The 21946-nt window shown below is 48.2% G+C and overlaps 2 protein-coding genes across 4 annotated transcripts in view; one reads left to right on the top strand and one right to left on the bottom strand.

The window, feature by feature from the left end:
- The window catches only part of LOC135911327 (uncharacterized), a 156309-nt gene that overhangs the window by 6512 nt on the left and 127851 nt on the right, over positions 1–21946 (top strand). The gene's annotated exons all lie outside the window — the stretch shown is intronic.
- Positions 1–21946, bottom strand: part of LOC135911329 (uncharacterized) — a 147093-nt gene that overhangs the window by 50079 nt on the left and 75068 nt on the right. Inside the window, exon 1 of one of the 2 annotated variants that reach the window (XM_065443560.2) lies at positions 11694–11976. The exons of the other annotated variant lie outside the window; for it this stretch is intronic. The gene's annotated coding sequence lies outside the window, so the exon portion shown is untranslated. Of the gene's footprint in view, positions 1–11693; positions 11977–21946 lie in introns of those variants that run through there. 2 annotated transcript variants of the gene reach the window in all.

Below are 21946 nucleotides of genomic sequence, written 5' to 3'. Positions count from 1 at the left end.
CATGCGCTCCGAAGAGCCTGCCGTATCATTCGGTTTTCCCGCACCACACTAAGCAATCACGAAGTGATCGCGCCCTCCCATCTTCAGTGTACGGGTGGACCTTGCGATTTTCTTTGTCGAGTGCTTCTTCTGTATAGCGTACGCGAAACGATGGGCGGCCTTCCAAGCGCCGTGTGGGAGGAAGGAAGCTCAGCGTGTCTTTGGGCGTTCTCTCTAACGATGCTTTCTTTCTTTCTACTTTCGCCGTGGAGGGTTTTCGCACGGCTGGTGCAACTTCGGCAAAAGGAAGAAAAAAAAAGAAAAAAAGATCGCCCACAGAAATAGGCCTAGACGCTCGGCGACCCCCGCCCTCCCCCTTTCCGCTTTGGCGCCGGTGCTTCAGCCGCGTGTATACGTGTACGCTCGATACACGAAAGAAAGGTGCACGGAGGGACGTTGCGCATGACGTGCGGACGTAGACGCCACTGCAGGTGACGTCACGAGACTTGGACAGATCGGCGTCATGCGCTCCCTCTCCGGCGCCGGGGAGGGCAGCAGACGACACCTCCCGCGTCGAGTGGTGCTCCGTTTTGCTTCCCCCCCCCCCATCTCTCTCCCTCTTTTTTCACGACTTCTTAGTCCCTTTGTCAGATGTCGGAGAGGGAAACGACTAACGAATGTTGGCAGGAAGTTTCTGATTCGCGGGAAGGCGCCAGCCCTTCAAGTGTCGTCGACATCCATTTCAAAGGCAGAGTCTAAACAAACTATAGAGCACTAACAGCTAGGGTGCGGCGCTGGGTTCAAGGAAACGAGGTTGTTGCCTTGTCTTAACCCGGCCGTTTAAGGGATGGCGGCACGATGTTAAAGGCGCGAAAGCCTGATTCTGATAAGCCTCGTTCTCGGTAGTGCCATTGAACTGTTGCATGCCTGTTGCTTTTGTACCAAGAGGTGCGTTTATCGCTGTGCGCACGTGCATCATCGTGGAAAAGATTTCTCGGTCGTTCACTCAGGTGTGTGTCCATTCGTGGACTGCTAGGTCGTAGGAAGAAAACGTCAGTAATTATTTACGCTTCTTGTGGTTGCGATAGGCCCCCACTGTCGTTCTTTCTCTGAGTGTCCTTTTACTCTAGCAGACTGCGATTTAGCGCCAGCCGTGCATAAACAAACAAGTTCACCTATGAGCGTGTAAATCAGTACACCTGATTGATGCCGATATGTATCACGGTTTAAAATTTAGCGTTAGAATATTCGCTTTTCCCCCTGTGTGAACACTTATCTCTCTCAAAAGGTTTAGTCCAACCTTGTCGTCTGCTGTCGAAGAGTGCGTATTAATATAGGCTATTAATAAGTTACGCTTACTTAGCCACAGGAAGATTATAGTGCGCCCGTGTATGTTTCGTATGTGCGTCGGCGTCGAGCCAAGTCTCCCAGTACAGTTCTCTGACAGGGATTGGCTAGGAGTGCTTCTACGTTGGAGTTAAGTCACCGATCTGGACAATGTAAGTGGATCAGCAGAAATCATCAGTGAAGCTTAGTAGCCGCAAATAGACCATGCTGCGCGCCTGACACCAGCTGGGGGCAGGACAAGGGGGAAAAGTTATGCGCACAGTAGGAACCTTGTGCGCGAAGCTTTTTTAATTGCATATATATGCCTGTGTTAATGCCATATTTATTTATTTATTTATTTATTTATTTATTTATCGATTAAAACTGTTGGCGACAAGTAAGTGCATTATGTCGCCGGCTTCCCGGCAGCGTTAGATTGTTAACCCTTTGAGGGTCGATTTTTTTGGCCACATGCGACCACTCAGGGTCGATTTTTTTTTTATTACACATTTAAATTCTTCAGAGGGAGCTATTTCGAAAAAAAAATTACTGTAATTTTTCTAGGGTGACCGTAAAGTGAGAAAAAAATGTTTGGCGTTGGCATATATGGACTGTTTATTCATGAAAAACAATAAAAAATAGCAAATAAAGTTATAAGATTTTTAAAAAATTGGCGCATTGTTATACACAATGTGCACACGAGAAAAATACACACGAACAATGCGCACACGAAAATTTTTTGCAAGTCTCAAACGTTCCTTTTGCACTAATACTTCTTCAGCGTGTGGTAGTTCTTGAAGCATGGCTCCACGCAGAGCGGTTTGTTGCACTCAGCGCGCATGTACCTTGTGTCCTCGCGATATTTTTGCTGCCGAGTGGTGTTGGCGCAGACATGGCACCTCCTCTGGGTACTGCTTCCCTGAGCAGACGTGGGAGGCAAGTTCGGAATAAAGGGCCAAAAAAGGAAACGCATGCACGGCGGCATCCTTCGTATGTGGACCCCTGTGAGCAACAACCGAGCGGGTAAGAGGCGGTCACCCTTTGAGTGACAAGAACGAGATAGCCATCAGTTTTGCGAGCAAAAGAAGCCGAAACCGCGTGCGGAACAAAAGCGAAACTAACCGCCGCGCGCCCGCGAGCGCACCCGCGAGCGCGCCAATGCGCGAGCGGTAGCAGACGCGCCGGAGCAAGAAAAAAACTATAGAACGAAAACTGAAAGAGAGAGACGCGAGAAAAAAATTTCATGTATTCCCACATAGTAGCACCACATGCCAGGCAAGAAAAAGTTGGGAAATTAGCGCGCGTTTTAAACGTACAGACGGCGCCGTAAATATACGGCATCGACCATTTTCGGACCTGTTCGTGGCGCCGTATATTTACGGCGTCGACCCTCAATGGGTTAAATCAATGAAGGATGATCATAGATAAATCGGAACCTTTCAACTATTTAGCAGTTCGCTACCAAGTACGGGGCCATGCTTGCAATTAAATAGAAAGGAACAAAACATAAAACACAATATATTTCTCACAGTCTTACATGTAGGCTGTAGAAAAGGGCCTTCTAGTGTTTACTGGCCCTTCGCGAACACTTCCTGAATAATCACCTTAAACAAAAAGGCAAGAACAATTGATGTTTCACATTTTTATCAATATGACGCATCATCAAAGCGAAATAAACAAACAAAATCTAAATCACGCTTGAATAACCTGAAAAACGAAGCAACTAGAATGTAAGGAAATAACAGTTAGCTTGAACAAACCAATAATACAAATAAGGCTAAAGCTTGCGGTACATCACTAATTAGAAATGCGTTGACGTTATGCAGAGTTACAGAAATGTAGATGATACAAATTTCGTTACGTAGACGCTATTTTTACGTTATACAAATGCTATGTGCATGTGATGACATGGATTGTGCTGAAGCAATAGACAAAAATGAATTGAGCTGATTTTTCTTGTTCCTTGAACGAATGATCGTCAAAGTATCACGTTCGTTGAATGATTGCACGTCCCAATCGAAACGTCGGCAAATATTCTTTAAGGTCATACTGAACGATACGAACGCGATTTGTGATGTGTAAACCGCAAATTGCCACTATATATGCCACTATGCGATTGCTTCGTCTCTAAACTCTTCCACTTTAAAATCGCGGCCGTTCTTCGTGCTTTGCCTCTCTACGCCTATATGTAGTGTGACAGACCCCATCTACGTATACTCGAAATGACACCGACGCTGAGTCCGAAGGCAGATCAGGGAAACTAGATCCACATGCTACATGCGAGCGAATATAATGCGATAAAATTATCGGGATGGGCCCACTCACGCCTTTGATTGTGCTGCCTTCAGAATCAGCTCATGTTGCAAAGCACATACATACCGTTGCGGAGAAGGCATATCGCGCACTGGTGTCTAGGTCCGCCCGCCAAGTCACCACCTTTGATTACACGGCCTCTGGGATCGGCCCAGTTTACTCGGCGAGATACGACAGCCCAAACCTTGGGTATGTAGGCAAAGCAGTGTTCGCTTTGAAGCAGAACACTAAAATATTTGGGCTAGCCGACCTGCACGCGCCGTATACGCCGCAAAGCAGCAGCCGGCCTCGGACTCGTGCTGTACACTGCTCATCTTTCTTCATGGCTTACTCACTGGTTGAAATATGTGCGATCGACATTATATAGCTCCTGCACATTCGCTCGAAAGGAAGTTTCTGAGACATATTCACGAAGCGCTCCTCTTTCAAACAGTGGAAGGCTGAATAAGTAAAAGGCAAAGAAATAACGGGCATACGTGGCGAGATCATCCACACTGATCGCGACTCCCAGACTGGTTACGGTTACGTACCTGAAATACGAACCTGTTCTGTGAGTGCACGCCTATAGAACTAAGGATGAAAGAACAGTGGTCGGGCGGGCAGCACAGCCGTTCTTTAAAGGCGCGCCCAGTGCATACAAATGTCCTGCCTGTTCTAGACAGCTTGTCGCGACCTTTTCTTTGCAACTGCCATTTCTGTGCGCGAAGCGCCTCCCTGCTTTTAGGAACTGTCGGTGGGGGCCCGGCACGTTTTTGTCGGCGTTTCCTCCTTTTGGCGCCGACGAACGCTGTATGACGCGGTACTCATTTGTAGATATCTTGGGGGTTTGGCTCTTCTTCGCCTAAAGAAAAGAGAGAAGAGTAACGGTCTTGGCGCGGGCCTGGAAACGCAAGCCTGTGCTCAAAAAGACAGCAACGATCTCGCTAGAGCAGTGCAATACTGTGGAAGCCCGCTGCTGGTAGGCAGCACGCATGACGGGCCGAATTCGCACAGTCATTGACGGCGTAAAGTACAACGAGCTACGCTTACACGAGCCAAATGAACTCGAGTGGAATCGGCTGGTAGGGACGAAATCCGCTAGTCGGGTTCGTGCGGAAGCTAGCGAGTCGGGCCGAGCGTGCGTCAAGTAGAATTCCGTCAACCGGCCTGCAAGAGGTGGGTCGATTCACTACCATCTGACAGGACGCATGTTAACGCGGTAGGGCCGGGCCGAGTCAGCTCGACTTCTGACCCTACCCGCTCGCATCGAGTTTACGTAAACGAGGACACGATCCTGCCATACGCAACGTGGTGCAGTTTGTGCATTAGTGGGAGTGCGGTAGCAGTGTGCTGCAGTATACTGACTGCAATTGCTGAAGGGTAGGTTTGCCGCAAGAACAAAGACGACATAAGCAGGCGAAGAAACATGGGACGACGTCACTAAAGATATGTAACCCGCCACGATGAACCAGTGGATATATGCGGCGTTCTACTGCAGTACAGGACATTGTCAGTTTAATTGCGAGCCGCGGCGGCCGCATTTCTACCTGCGGGAACCCGAAATGAGAACATTTGTGGTCATTATCAATATCCTTAGCATTATCTCAGATGGTCCAAATTAATCAGAATGCCTCACAAGTGGCGCCTCTGTCGGGCCAGCTTTAGATATAACGCGATATATCTGTCAGAATCGTCAGCTACAGAATTTTTTTTTCTTCCTAATTTGTTCTTTGCATCAAATGTTATGTTGCTCCGGAAGCTCACGAGGCTTCCCCGCATACGAGTTATTCTGCCTCATTGTTACTTGTGTTCAAACGACAGAACTGCTTTTTCTCGCCCCGTAAGAACGATTCGCGTCCTAACTAGGCCACCGTGTCGGAGGCTACATCGTGACTGGCCAGTGCACGGATGTTACTCAACCGGCGGACCGTTGTTTCACGTGCGAACTGCTTTGTGAAGTGACTCCCTGACTGACGCCAACTCCGGCTTCCACGACTGGCGCACGTGAGACACAGAACCGCGCAGACGGAAGCGTTTTCTTTTTCCCCTTTTTTTTCTCGCCGCGGGTCAGCGACCCTTTCGCGTCGGCTTCGTCGTCTCCGACGTCGGCGTCGTTCCGAGCATCTTCGCAACGGGGAAGAACCAGTGGGGTTTGCGGAGGTGGGAGGGAGGCTGGGAAAAAGAAGAAGGCTCGTACAGTACTCCGAAGGGGAAGGAGGAGTGTTTCTTTTTGCTTCTCCCTTTTCTCGAGAGCCTCGCGGCACTTCCAGCGAAACCGTCATAGATCACGCATGCCGTCGGCCGCAGCCCGCGACCCCCAAGCGTCTGCTCTCTCGGCGAGAACTACCGAAGTGCTCCTCTTACGTCACTCCTTGATGGCGGCGACAGTATTTTTCTTTCTCTCTCATTTGTTTCCTAGTAGGGCGAGGAGACTTCGAGGTCATCCGACAAACTAACCACCAGGCCTCTCTCTGTCTAGTGGGCTGACCAATGGTCGAGACGGCGCCGGAGGTGACAGAACTCTTTAATCTAGCGTGAACTATAAGCGTGAACGCGTCTGCTCTAGCGTTCGGCCACAGCTCTGCTTCATTTACCTCTCTCTATCTCTCTTTCCACTCGCTCTTAACGTCTTCACTTTGCCTGGAGCTGCTGACAAAGCGAAAACACAAGAACGGAGTGTAATCTCAGCGAAGGCCCGGCCGGAGTGCTTAATAGGCGCTCACACTTCTGACTTCAACTTGCTGAGGTCTTTTTTTTTTTTAGTATTCTGGCGGCCGTACAATGCGTTTCCCACGTTACGAGTTGCGTTGTCGTCTGGGTACGACGTCTTTTGTTGTCTCTCTCATTCTCCAAGGCGCGCTCTGCCCAGACGTTCTCGGTTTTCTCGTGCGCACGGAAATGGCAGCTTCTCGCTGAACGCGAGAGCGTTTTCTCTGCTAGCCTTTCTCCCTTAATTCTAGCGAGACTCGCGTGTACCTTTCTGTCACACGAAGAGTCATGCGTGTCGGAGCATAGCGCTCCAAGAGCGGTGATTTGAGCGAGAAGGACCCGAGAACAACGTAAAGGCGAACGTGTCCGTCGAGCAAACGATACAAATTTTTTTTTCTTTTCGTAGCTGAGCAGAGTTGAAGTCACTGGAGCGTTTTTGGTTTACGCACGTTACTATAACGTCCTTAGACGATGGGCGGCGCGAAAAATAAAAGGAAACAATCAAGCAAGATTTGCCAACTGAGCAAGAGAGAGAGAGAGAGAAAGGCAAAGGAAAGACAGGGAGGTTAACCAGAGATTATCTCCGGTTGGCTACCCTGTACTGGGGGAGGGGAAAGGGGATGCGATAGGTGAGAGGGAGAAGGATAAAAAAAGAAACTACACACACACGCACGTACACACAAACTGTTTCTGTGGGCACTGTCACGCAGCCCGCAAAGGCGTTCCTAGTGTTATGCAGTGTACCGTACAATCCTGCGTCACACAGTGAAGTCACAATCTGTCAGAAAGTCCAGTGTCTTTTAAATACCGCAGCAGCGCCTTCATAGCCGATCGCGCTGATGTTCGCGTAGGCCAGTATCCAAGCTGAGCAAACTGAGCAAGAGAGCAAGAGCAAACTGAGCAAGAGAGGACAAAGAAACAAAGGATGAGGGGCTATTACGAATTGCTACTAATCACGCCAGGAAATTTATCTTCTGTTCACATTCAAATTTTGCCCGTAGTTGTGCACGAATATATACATACCGGGTGTTTCAGCGAACACTTAAAGAATTCTTAAACGTTGCCTGTGGCTGATAGCGCAATTCTAGTTAATGAGCTGGTCTACTTGAAGAAGCGGCCATCACTTTCGAAAAAAAATGAAATTCATGCTCGACTAATTAACAAAAAATAGCTAATTAAGTTCTTAACTAATTGCTATATGACACATATTGCAATATACAAATTCTAGCTGGGGCATTCGCACGGCGGATCCACTTGGAACGAATTCACGGGATGACACCCCTTTCGAAATATTCAATTCCTCATCAATGCGGAGAAATTCATTGGCGTTCTAGTCCCTTTTGTGCTTCAATGCCTAAAACAACGCATTGTTGAGAAAGTAAGTAGAACGACAGCGAATTTTGACCCCATGCTTGACGGCACATATCCCGTAAATGGTGCCATCCACACACTTTTCAAGTGGATATGCCTTGAAGTCTCCCCCACTAGAATTTGTAAATTGCAGTATGTGCCTTAAGGTCATTGGTTGCAAGCTTAATTAGTGAACTTTTCGTTAATTAGTCGATTATGCATTTCAATTTTTCGTGCATGTTCGCCTCTCCGAGTAGACCAGTTCATGGGCCAGAATTGTGTTATCTGCCACAGGCAATTTTTAAAGATTTTTGAAAGTGTTCGCTGAAACACCCTGTATAAGGACTTTAACGAAAACGGTCAAAGCAGTAATAATTGCTCACTCCTCTTAAAGATTTCCGGTGAATAATTACGGAACATATGCATAGCCTTCCTGGCTGTGTTCGTCCTCCCCCACAAATATCTCATGTCAGAGCGAGTTCAGTCACCTCTTTTCTGATATCCACGGTTTCTTTAATCTATAGTGGTGATGAACTTGGCGGCGCAATATCATTACATTGATACGTATTTCTTTGTTGTCGGGATGCGTCTACGCCTTACATGTGCTGTGCGCTTCAAAGAGAGCGCGTCGAAAGTCTGGTAAGCTTATTGTTCAGCCGCTATAACGCCGCTCGCGGACCAAAAGCTTGGCTGCCGATTTTTTTTTTCTTTTTGCATTTAGGTTATATTGCGACTGGGTTATTTGCGATTGGGTTATTTCATGATTGGGTTATTAATTCCCAGCGGTAAGCATGCACCGGCGCACCGCCGGTGCAATCTGGGAAGCCACGCAAGAGCAGGCGGACTTCGGGGGTGCGCCGCTGAATGGAGTGGCGTGCCCAGAGAGGAGCCCGGCTGTAGCACACGCCTCATGCATGACGCGTATTCGGTGGTGGCAGCACAGCGTGTCGCGATATTTGATACATTGCCAGTCGGATCAATGTCGACATTAATCGTGAGATGGGTCCTGCCGGAAGTTCTCGTTTTTTTATTTCCTTAGTCCCTTATTTATCTGTGTTGTTTAGGCGCCAGTTCTTCTTGAAAATGTCCGCGGGGAGAACAGTTATATACTGCATAAGGTGCGGAATGACGTAGATGATTATCGGCCAATCAAAACTTATTACTTATTGGCTGCCTGTTACGGATTCCAATGATAGTTGTACTTGAAATTACATCTGCCAATTCCTTCAAGATTAGATTGAGAAGCTCGCTTTCGTTGTTTTTCTGGTCCTTGGTATCAGAGCTGATACATTAGGTGACAAGTTCCTGTTCACCAAGGCGGGTAGATATCTAACGCCCTTTCAATTTCAATGTTCACAAGCCCGTGCACGTGCTTTTGCGCGGACTTATATTTGATTCATTCATTTTTTTCCCTATTTACTTCTAAATTGATGACCAGACGTTCGAACTCTGGAGGAAATACACGATGAAAAAATAATAATTATGAGAAACATCGTTCAATACAGCAGAAATGAACCGAAAATATAGATGAATGTCCTAGTTATTCGAGAAAAGGTGGCAGCTGTTACCGAGGAGCGGTGATAAGAGGTTTATTTGGTGTGGACCAATCTTCGAGATGTAAGTTTCGTATTCTTAAACTTCTTTTGTAAAGTTGGGCTGCTTGTTAGGCCTATTTCATTCACACTTTTACCGTTAAACTTCCGCGTACGCGTGACCGGCCCGTCTGCAAGATCCGTCTTCGCGAACGGACGTCCAACGCTCGAAGTAACACGATCGAGCGTTGGCCGATTCTGTGGATGACGTTTACCGGAACTCCATTCTCGGAAACATTTCCAGGGGCTTCATCAAATGGGAACTGGACCGTCACCGTCAAATTGCCATGACACCCAGATATGTCCCAAATTCTTCGACCTCAACACATCCCAAACCTTGACAGGGGGCGAAAATGGAAGGGAAAGAAAATTCCGGTTGATTCAATATCCTGTCAAATCGCCGTCTCGTCCTAGGCACTGCAGAAAGGACTTAAGCGGCCATTGATCGTCCGCAGCCCAATCACGTGCGCTGCGCCTTCGAGAGAGCCTGTGGCCCCTCCGGCTCCTGGCTGTCGGGGCAAGGACAATGACTGTCATTGTGCGTGGCTCCTATAGCCGTGGCCTCGCTTGGTGTGTGTACGCACACAGACTTCGTCGTATAGCCCCTGTACCACGGCCACCATTTCCCAGCGCGCGCCGCTATACGGCGGCCTTCCGTTCGGTGCGCCGAAGCGGAGCCGTGACCACAGTTGATCAGGCTTCAGAAAGAGTCCATTGTGGCGCAGGCGGCGGGAAGCGGCGTCGCGTGCGTGCGTGCCCCCTTTCTTCGGGTCCGGGTCCGCTGTGGACGAGGGGTGGTCCACTTTGCTTACAACGGAGCTCCCGGTCGGGGGCGTGTTGAGCAGCTAGAGCCGGAGAGTTCGTAGACACGTTTCGTTCATTCGTTCCCGATTTTTATGCTTGTACCTTTTCCCGAGATCGAGCCCGATTTTTATTCGGTCACTTTCTTTTCTTCTTGCGAGAGACGTGACCTTGTCCACAGTGCTTAGCCGCCTGTGTTGAGCGACGAATGACGTGGTGCGGTAGGGGGAAAAAAAGAGCAGTGAGTTGTCGTTTTCTGGGGCATGTGAGCATGCAGAAAGGTCGGGTAGAGAGAGTGGTTGAATTCTCCATAGTATCGTAAACATTTGCACATTCTCTGTTTTAATATTCGTGTGTGAATGTATGCTCTATCAGCGTCAAATGAAAGTTGAACAGCGGCGCGCGTGGTGCAGTTTGCACCGTCATCGCCCGCGCCGCGCGGGTGAATCTACCTTGCGATGACGGTGCAAACTGCACCACGCGCACCGCTGTTCTCGCCGACAACACTTATGGTTTCGGCGATCTGTGCGACAAGACTCACCGGAAACTGCAATATTTTAGCTTCATTTTTATTATTTATTTTCTCCCTTTCAAATATAAGAACAAAAAACAGAAGCTAAATTATCTCACTAGAGGGGGATCGCGCAGTGCGGCCAAACCGGATGCGCGCGCCTGTCAATGGTGATGACTGGACGGCGCGCACTATATCTTCGCTTATGCTTGGGCCACGCGCTCTGCTGTTCAACTTTCATTTGACGCTGATAGTACGTATGTTGTGAGTGTGTGTGATTGTCGAAGCGGAAGTGTATAAGAACGAGTTCACGAAATAACAGGCCTCCCTATCTCGACAGGGTCTATATGACAGGCATGCTAAAAGGTGGAGAACATCTAGACTGTTGTTCCGGGAGGGCGCACCCTGAATATAGGGAGCCTTTACGCGGCTGAAAAGTAGCCGGCATTTTCGTCGGAGCTGTTCGATGCGCGTATGCTTGATTGGGCTTTTAGGTATTTCCCCCAAAACGACGCGATTTTAATTGCTGTGAGCGCTGCCTCGAACTTGTCGCGTAACATCTATTGAACATTCAAAAAGAGCTCTTCTCGTGGCGCAGTTTACCGGAGCGTCAGTTTTCACCTTCCAGAGGGCAACGCTTCTGGTTCGGTGTCGGTTGTGCGGAATTCTTTTTCTTCGAGCGTTTACATCCCGTTTCGTGGCAGTCGTGACGACCTGATTGCGATCACTTATTATTGTATAAGAACCATGGCTGGACAGCTCTGGTCTAGAGTGAATCATTAACCGTTCGCTGCAAAAGAAAAATATATATATATACATTCGGTGCACACCTGTTATCGATCGTTTACGAGGCGGCGCACGCACGTGTATAACGGAGGAGCTCAACCCTGCGAATATCACGTTACGCGAACACTGATTGACGAGGGCAAGCGCAAACCCGAAAACGGGTGACGGGAGAGGCGCGTGAACGGCCAGAGGAGCCGCGTAACGCATGCAGCGTTTTCAAGTTCTCACCAGCATCCACTTCGCGGCACCAAGTGTCATGTACGCACGCGCGCGAGAGATCGCGCGAACACCGTCCGCGAGGCCCGATGCCGCAGCGGCGGCGTCCAGAGTAATTGAAGAGCACTGACCTTGTGTGCCGTGGAGGCTAATTATCCGCGACGAAGTGCAGGCGACGCACGCAGCAGAAGCGCACAGGCGTGCGGGAGTCGCAAGGGCGAAGCAGGCGGGCCGGGCCGCCTTCTGCCGCGGCGTTGAGTGAGCGCCGGGCCAGAGTCACGATGCGCCTCTCATCGCCGGCCGAAAGCGTGAACGCACTTATCAAGCGCCTATTACGACGCGCGAGCGCGACGATAGGCATCGCCTGCTACGCAGCATGCCGCCGCTGTTGTAGACAGAGAGGCTGCGATAAGAAAGAAGTTTTGGGGCCGCGTCCTTTTTCGTTGGGCATTTCGCGTCCTAATCGCGGTTCGTGGCTGGGAGCTCCGAATCACTGCAGCGCCGTTCTTCGCGGTCGTAATAGCAGCCGATACACTGTGGCGAAGCCAGCCAGTCTATTTTTTTTTTTTTTTTGTCTCGTGAGGCACGTTTAGATGCCGGCTTGAGATGTGTTTGCGTACTGCATGGGTGCTATAGGGCAAGGTGAGGTGAAAACTGTGGCTAGCTTATGCGCTGTTGAAGACAACGAGGCGCGCATGCAGGGAACGTGAAAAGGGAGCGGACTTCGGTCTGATTCGCCCCCATTCCACCTTTTGGTGCTCAGAAAAAGCACCGAAAACGAGAGTCTGAGAAGTCACAAGCTTCCAGAAAATTTTGTTTCGTTCGTTGAAGGAATGGAGCACCCTTTAACTAGTCAAAAGAGTCGCTAGCCCCACGGGTGATAGGAGGAGGTTGAGGGGGGCGGTCGCCCTGCCTGCATACGAAAATGGAGATTACAGGCAGGACGAAAATAGAGAAATAGGTGGGGGGCGGAAAGGTATTCATCATGGGGCTGGTTGCTCTTGCCCATTTCAAGCATCAAAAAAATAAAGCTATGTTCTCGTTCTGTTTTGTCTCCTTAGGCGCTTTATCGCTTCGGCAACGCTCGGCCAGCAGCATGCATTTGCACCGTCATGCGATAAGGGCCGCATGCCCAAATACCTACACCAGGCATAACGCCCTGTCGCGGGCCAGTCTCGCTTCATCCGACCTTGTTCATACATCGCACACTTGAGAGCAGCACAATAACAGTGCGCAATCGCCCCGTCATGTGTTTTTTTTTTTTTTTTCATATTACGCACGCTTTCTTTGGAACGCACAAGAAAGGACTACAGGAGATATATTGTGTAGGAAACGACTTATTGAGAAGTTTCTCAAGGTGCTCTACAACTTTGCGCATCACCTTTGCGTCAGAGTCTGCACCCAATACTTAAAAAGTTGGTTAATTAAACATAAATAATTAAGGGGAAAATAAAGAATTGGCTGAGTAACTCTAGGCCAGTGCCAACATTATGCATACGGTTCAACTCACGTCCTGAGTGCCTTTCATGTTTAAAACTTTGGCCCAAGTTATGTGGGACAACCTGTATAGTAAGCTTTATAAAATTATTGGGTAAGAAAGTTCGAATTTCCCTAATTTGGCTCCACGTGACAACTTATCTAGGTTTTCATTCGAAAGTACCTGATTGCAATTGGCGCCTTGAATGGCATTTGCAAACCTCCACGTGAAATATATATCCTGTATGCGCTCTCTCTTGCAATTGCGCAACTGCACACAAAGTGCTCATTCCATAATTGCACAAGTGGTCAGGTATACAGTTGGAATGGACAAGAGAAAAAGAAATGTTTGTGCTTGCTTTTTCGAAATAGGATTACTAGAATGGACCTGACAGGTCATGCTATCTTTTGATTCGTTCTGAATTCACAAGCCACTGCGTTTCTTTTTTATTTTATTTCACCGCTGAGCTTTCTTTTCTAACCTACAGTTTCAGAAACCGCCATAAAATATTTCACTCGTCAGGAATAAAACAAGAAAACGTTACGCACGGAAAAAGAAGCTTGGAGGACGCTGAAGCTTCGCCTTTAAAATTGGAACCGACAGCATTCAAAGATCCCCGAGTGCTTTTCACGCTTCCCAGCAACTGCAGCTTATGTAACCGTAATGTTTACCAGGAAACACTGCCAGCGAACGCTACGTGCAAAGGCGATCTTTCTGGTAGGAACGCGGCCTCTTGCGTGGGCCGATCTCCTGCTACTGTTTCGCAATTTTAATATTTCAGTCTTAGAAGATATAACATAAAATGTGTGCTCTCTCTCTCTCTTTTTCTATTACATGGCGTTTGTTTGTGGCCTCTCATTCTCGGAATTCCGAGTAGTAACTTTGTAAGACAAGGTATGAGCAACATTGGTGGTAAAAGAGTGGTTTGGTAGGCGTGGTTCGATATTATTTTTTACCGATGCAACGGTCGACGCTGGACGCGGGACGCCGACACCGGATTTTCTGCTACGCGGGGCCCCTAGCGATATCACCTTAAAAATAACAACAAAGTGTAGGGTTGAATCTGCCTTTCAGCGGGCGTTGCATCTTTGGAACGACATAAGAGTTAAATTGCCCTTAATGTCCATTCTAATCGGCATGTCCTACATCTGCGTCAGAAGCTACAATCGACGCCGTCGGTCTCGTTATCCAATTACGCATGGCGGGCGAGCGGCATTTCGGAGTGAGCGCCATCGTTTCTTACGTGACGTTGAAGTGGTCACGAGCGAGCCGCGATCGTGCTCCACGCGACGAGGAAGGAAACGCTCCCGACAGGAACTACTGCTGCTCTGCTCTGCGCCTGCTGTGCAGTTAACCCTCGCTTTTTTTTTCTACATTTTTTGCCCAGTATCCTCACACGTGGTTGCCATCTAGGGGGCTTTTGTGGCGTTGCGCTTTGGTGCGTGGCGAATTAATTTGGTTTTACTTGCTTCATTATGTTTATTTTTTTTTTTGGTGTACGAAATACGGTGAACGAGAGAGCAACAAAAAAAAAATCGTATCCGAAGCCTCTCACCGGTCCTTTTATAGATCTCCGGCGTGTTTCATATAGCGCGCGTGTGTTGAGAGAATAATGTATACGGGGACGGGGAACTACCGCACCCCCTCCCCCCCCCCCCTTTTCGTCGCGCTTCCTGTGGCGCGCTTCTGTCACGCGAGTCAAGATACCGAGGAGGAAAATACTTTTTCCACCGCCGCTTTCGTCTGTCATCCAATCCGGCCGTCATCCCTTCATTGCCTGCGCGGCTCGCCACGCTCGCTGGATGTATCGCGGTTCAGTCTTTATTGCTCCCTCCGTGCCTCCGAGCGCTCGCACAGCGACGAAGTGCAGTTCGTTACCTAAAACGAGGCTGCTCGCCTTTCACCTCTCTTGGCCGTTTTTCTGGAAGCCCCCGGCGCGGAGGCTGCGCGTGCCTGCGCGAGTGAAGACTGTTGCATGCGGCAGAACTGACTTAACGCCGGCGTGCAGTATGCGGCGGCGAGATATTTATAGACGAGGGAGCCAGAGGCGCGCGCTCTCGTCCTTTTTGCTCGCGGGAGACCACGCGGTCGCGAGCCTCGTGTGAGAGACCGCAGATGCGGCAGAGGGCAGCAGCGCGGGCGACCGGATGCATGCACATAGTTCGCGCAGCCTGCCGTACGTATGTGTGAGTGTGTATGCGTAGCCGGAGGGTCGTGCGGCGGAATATCTCGTGTCGTCACCCCCCCCCCCCCCCTCTCGCTCTGTCTTCGGCGATTAATGCCTCATCTCGCGGCCATTCTTTAAGTGTCACGTCACTCGGAATCTCCCCTGCGCGCCATAGAGTTGACCGAGGACTTGGTCCCCTCTGTTTGCAGATATGTACACGGCCGCTTGCTATGTCCTGAAGTTACTTTGTCATTGGAGGCTATCTCTGCATCCACCTCTTTTTCATCCTCCTTGTTCATTCACTCGGAGAGAGCTGGTATCCTGCTGGCCTATCACTTGACGCTCGCTATACGCGACTTGAAATTACTTTGTCATTTGAGAGCAAGTCTTCTTTATAGCTAACTTATGTTTCACCTCCTCCTCTTTGTCTTTGCATTATTTTTATTATTATGTGGTATTTAGGATATGTGTTCGCCTTTAATTGGCGCCGGCTACTCCTTTTCACACAGGAATTCAAAAAGAAACAAATAAATCTTTAAAAAAAAGTGAAATCATAACACAAATACCGATAACATTAATACACTAATGTCACACTATAACTGAAAGATAACTCCAAATCATAAAAACACAAAGTGCAGTCACGTAAGTAAACTAATGCGGCACTAAAACTGAGTCAACTCAGTAACACAGCAACACAGAGTCCAGTCACATATGTGCAATAATGTAAACACAAAGCCCCGTCACTTAGCTAAAGTAAGAGCACATAAGAAATCACGGATTAAAGTATTATGAAGTTAGAAAAACCAGGCAGTGGATTGAACAAAGTCGGGTAAAAGAAAAACATAGAATGCGCTATCACTTTTAAAAACTCTATTCAATATTTCCGAAAACACTGCTAGCTTCCAGAAATCTTTGAAGGGCCAGTATAACGCTCGTCTTTTCAATGAGTATGTTGGCCAAGGACCTAAGATCTTCCTGAGGCTGAAGCACCTGCGATCTAATGCCACTAAATCAAGTACTAAGTGTTGTCTGTGTGTGGTCGTGTCGCGGACATTCTAGCAGAAAATGCTGTACATCTTCACCAGCGTGGCCACAAGCGCATTCCGCGGTATCAGCTCTTGAAATTTTATGTGGGAGGTGTTTTGTGTGGGCGGCACCGAGACGCAGACGTTGAATCAGCGTTCAAAGGCTCTGATTGTATTTAATGTGGACGGGGATCTTAAATTGAAATGATGGGTCCATGTGAAATAATTCGGGAAGATTTAGAGTTCTGATCAAACCTTGTCACTTTGCAACCACGGGCTGATAGCTTAGTATGCGGCGCAATTTCCCTTGTGTTAGAGGGAGACCACGTGTGGCGTTATTAACATGCGCTTGTCCAGCTACAGAATCAGCTGCTACATTCCCAGGGATATTGCAGTGGCCAGTTATCCATTGGAACGTTACTGTGCGATTTTCTTCACTTGCTTTTGGAGTTCCATAAGTAGCTCGTTAACTAAGCCATGTTTTGCGAATTGCTGATGTCACTATGAAGTGAAGACAAAGCTGCCTGCGAGTCACAAAAGATGACCCATTGTTCCCCTTTTTGCATTGAATTTATATAGCGTAGCAAAGACAATATTGCAAAAGGCACTGCTGTTATTGATGACGTCGCGTGAGATGGTTTAATTGTTTGCATTTGATTCCATTCTGGAAGGAAAAAGGCAGCCGTAGAAAAATTTGTTTGGTAAGAACCATCTGTATACGCTTGAATATAGCCTGGGTATGGAAAGTATATTTGGTATAACGCTAGTTGTGCTGCTAGCATAAACACATCGCGTTTGCGAATAATTCCCTCAACCGATAGTTTAATTTTTGGAGCTACGAGTCGCCATGGAGGGTAAGAGATATCCGAGAACCAAAATTTGTGATGTGGTAGTAGATATTTGTGCCCTTGAATCACCTAATTGATGTTCGCCCTGTCTCTCTTAATTAGTTCCCATGCTAGTGGGTGCCTTTTGTGCTGCACTGAAACGCGAAAGTAGTTTCCACAGGCTTCAACAGTTCTCATAATAGGAAATGGAGGATGACGTGCCTCTGCAATTACTAAGGAACTTGAGGTTGCTAGAGGAACGCCTAAGCATACTCTAAGGCTTCTAGCTATTGATCGTTGGAGTCTCTCTTCAAATGAACGGGAGATTCCATGCAGAGCAGGTGAAGAATGTGCTATCTTTCGATTTATAAGTGCATTATGCAATTTAATAAGAATGAAGCCGACCCTCCCCATGTCGTGCCTGCTATATACGCGGCGAAGAACATTTATTAATGAGTTTATTTGTACTTCGAGGGTTTTATTGTGATAATTCCAAGAATGTTGCCTGTGTATAAACCCCAGAAATTTGTGCTGTTTCACTATGTCTAAAGGTTGACTCTTGTTTGAACCACACCGATGGCACCGGCTGTTGAGATCCCACCGATGGCACCGGCTGTTGGAACCTCAGTGCTGACACCCGTTGTTGCAACCGGACCGTTGGCGCCCGTTGTTGCAAATGGGTCGCAAGCCCCAAGGGTAGCGTTGGCCTGGCGGCCTGGGGCACCACTGGAAGCATCCGAAGGTCCTGGCAAAGCATGAGTCGACTGCTAACAGAACAACTTGTTTATTCTAGCATCGCAAAGAGCGGGCGGTCAGGTCGACCGAAGTGGAGAGACGGGAGAGCACGTTACTCAACAGAAGAAATCGGAGCCTCTCTCCTGGCGTCCGGGGGCAGCTGCTCTTATACTCTTGGCGTCACGGGCAAGAAGGAAGGTCACGGGACGAGACCACGTGACGGCGGCCACGGACGGACTGAGAGACATGTAGAGACGAGTGTAGTGACGCATCAGCCGGGCCGGCGCCGGTCAGACCTCCTCGCTTCACACTTGGGGAGCTCCTCTCCCCGGCTGCCGCGCTTTGACAAGCGTGGGCACACACACACACACGCACACACACACAAAGACACGTGGCACTGAACATGCCGGGACGCGCTCGGCGGGGATGCGTCGCGGCCGCTCCGAACGGGCCAAAATGTCCGCCGCTTTGAACGAAGCCCCGGCGTCCGTCGCATCCGCGCAGGCTACACCGCGCGTCGTAGGCGAAACGTAACACCCTCAAGGCACAGCTGAAAATCCTTTAGATTTCCTCTGGTGAAAGGCAACACAGCCATCTTACTGTAAGACAGTTCCATTCATCTATCCTTTAAGAATTTGTCCACAATGTTTAGGCCTTCCTGCAAAGTTGATTCAACACGGCTGTTACTTGAACCAGAAGCACAAATGCAAACGCCATCCGCATATATAGAGTAGTGTAGTGCAGGTGTAAATCTCCGCGCTAAATCCGCCATCACACAATTAAAGAGAAACGGACTTAAGACACTGCCTTGTGGGACTCCTTGAATAATATGATGAGAGAAACTTTTTCCTTCACTTGTTTGAATAAATATTGACCTGCCGTTACAGATGTTGGATATCCATGGTAGCGCCTTTCCAGAGGCTCCCAGTTCTAGCAGGCTACATGGTATATGAGCATGGCTGACTGTGTCGAAGGCTCGTTTAATGTCTAAGAAACCGCTATTGTGACATTTCCCTAGCTCGTACGTAGTCAACATATGGAACGATATCCAACATTGCATCTGTGGTACATCGCCGCCTTCGAAATCCTGTCATGTGATCGGGAAGTGCTCTATTTGCTCACACCACCATTGCAGCTTAGTGTCAATCATTTTCTCCATCACGTTGCATAAACAGCTTGTCAGACTCACAGGATGAATAGATTCAAGAGAAACAGGTGTATTGCCAGGCTTCAATATATGTATCACACATGCCGTTTTCCAAGAGTCAGGGACACGCTTTTTCCACAAGTCATTGAGTATTTCCAAAGGTGCCAATCGACCATTAGGTGCCATTTTTTGCAACATACCGTGTGTAATGAAATCTGAACCTGCAGCAATCTGCAGCAATCAGATTACGAGAATTCGTAGTCTAATTGTGCATGGTGCGATTGAAAACAAGCAAGAACTTTTTATTTTGCCATTCAACAAAACATCGAAATTCAGCACTAGTAATAGATATGCTTGTTCTAGTTATAACTTTGCAGAATTCCTCAGCAATCCCTAATTCTGAAGTATCCTTGGCTATTGCGAGAGCACGAAATGGTTGTGTTTGAACAACAGGGCCGCTTAATGCACGAATAGTCATCCATACTCGTGGAACTGGTGTCAGGGGGGACAACATATTGCAAAGTTCACGTCATCTTTGTTTCCCTGATTTTTGTAACCGTCTCCGCATGACTGAGTAGATTTGCTGCGAATATATATATATATACTTCTATATTTCCACTCCGGCGATAAGCTCTTTCTGCTCTTCTTCTTATAGCTTTCAAATGTTCATATTCTCCATCAACTGATTTCTACTCGTCAGGAATGGGCACTTGTTTCGTACACATTTTCATTGTTTTTTGTATCGCTGATGTGAGTTTTTCTGCGTCATCTTCACAATCCACTCGAGTGAACAAGTGTTGACGAAGGAGCTGCCAATTTCTTATATCCCCGTATCTTCGTTTCGCAATACTTTTTAAACGCGGATGTGATATAAGAATTGCAAAGTGATCGCTTCCACGTTTTTCTGCATCTGTTGTCCACCCAGCGTCGGTAACAAGGTCACTAGAGCACAGTGTTACGTCTATGCAACTGGCGCAGCGGTATCCCCACATAAATGTGACAGATCCATAATTTGATACTGACAGACTGCATCTTTCCGCGGCGCATTGAACGATGTATTCCCACGGGCATCACAGTGATTACTCCCCCAGGTTACGTTGTGCGCGTTATAGCCCCCACATATGATAACGTTTGATCCCGTGATGCTAGAAATATTTACCAAATTATCAATCGTAATACGCCTCGATGGCTGCAGGTATATGCCTACGACTGTTACACATAGTTTTGTGAGCTATACTTTGCAGGCTACATATTCAGGAAAATCTGAACTGCTTGATTGAATGAGGTGAGAGGGCAAATCTTTTGGAACGCAGAGTATTGTTCTACTGTTTCCAGCTGAACGAGATGATTTATATATTATGTAATTAGCAAGACAGAAATTGTCTCTTGTATGTACAGCACATATGAGCTGGATTGTGCAACTAACTTGCGAAAATCAGCAGATTTGGATCGAAGGCAAGTAGCGTTCCACTGAAATATTGCGACATTTTCGTAATGACTATTCAGGATTGCCATCCGGTAGCACTGATGTGGACAGCTGACTCATTGGTGGCTCCATAGACAACAGTGCCTTTACCTCTGGAAGCTTGTTCGCCTGAGGTAGAATTGTGGCAACTGCTCGAACTACAGCAAACAGCATGGGTAGAATCATCTGTCAAACACTGAGTAACGTGGTGTTTTCCTGGAATGCCGATATTCCAGTCGCCGTCTGAGGTGATCGTTGAGGGATGTTCTGAGAAGGTCGCTGTGGTTGTCCTAGGTCAAGTCGCTGATATTGGCATAATATGTGGCCTTTAGTGGCCGTAGCAGAATGATGACTCTGCTGTCTCTGAGACCATTGCGCAGCTTACTGCTTTAATGCCGACGGATACGAAGGTTCTTGTGATTTTTGTTCAGTTGATGTAAACTGCATGGCGATTATTCGCTGGGCTCACTACATCAAGATTTGGAAGGGGCTCCTTGTGTCGCGGTTGCTTCCCATGAATTAAGTCATGTTTGCGTAGGATGGATGCGGCCTTGTTCTGTTGAAATCCTGAGAAAGAAGCCGTATGATTACCCGCACAGTTTGAAAATTTAGGCTGTCTCACAGAATTGCATTCAGCATGCTCATGGTTCTCAGAGCAGATTTTACATCGACGTGTCCCACTACAGTTTTTTACCAGGTGTACAAAGATGTGACAGTTATAACACCGCAAGGCAAGACCAAGGTATTCTTACACCGGGTAATGTTACGGTTGGCGTCTGGCACCACCTGCAGAAAGGAATTTCACCCGACCTTCTCTCACCCGACCTTCACCCACCAGGCCTCGTCGAAATGAAGCGTGACTTCCTAATTCGCCATGACCATTTCGAGTGTCTGCCGGTCTGGCGAAAGCCCCGCAGTGTTTACAGGCTTCTTTTGTGTGTGTGTGTGTGTGTGTGTGTGTGTGTGTTTGTGTGTGTGCGCGTGTGTGTGTGCGTGCGTGCGTGTGTGTGTGTGTGCGTGTGTGTGTGTGTGTTTGATTAGAGGGACAATTCCAGGAAGCGGGACGCCCTCCTCCTTACGGCAGGTTTTCTCTGCCGGTCACGTGACCTCGACAGAAGCAAAATCCCTCCCACGATTGTAGAGAGCCTATTTAAGGGGCTCCGAAATGTGCTTTTTAGATCGCTTCATGCTCTTCTCATCTTCTTTCACCAACCTTTGAATAAACCGTGCAAGTTTCGCACTAGAAATAGTCTCGTCCTTGCCCGGTCGCCATGGTCTACCGGATGCCTTCAGCCCGCCGCCAACGCCACGCTACCCAATAGTAACGTCGGTCGAGCTTCGATAGGCAGGCGTCGCTAAAACTCGGAAGCAGTACGATACGCTACCCTGGAGTATGCAACAGTGGCTGGTGAAGCCCAAGTGGATTCTCGGAGGCATTGGCTTATCAACTCTGAAGTGAAGGATTACACTGTGCAAAGAGCGCTATTCAACTGTACCATCCTCCACGTGGTAGTATTTTGCTTGTCGGCGGACTGATATTG

Source organism: Dermacentor albipictus, chromosome 1 (genome assembly GCF_038994185.2).
Source record: "Dermacentor albipictus isolate Rhodes 1998 colony chromosome 1, USDA_Dalb.pri_finalv2, whole genome shotgun sequence".
NCBI lineage: Eukaryota > Metazoa > Arthropoda > Arachnida > Ixodida > Ixodidae > Dermacentor > Dermacentor albipictus.
The sequence above is the reverse complement of the archived record's forward strand: the minus strand, read 5'-3'. Positions and strand labels throughout refer to the sequence as shown.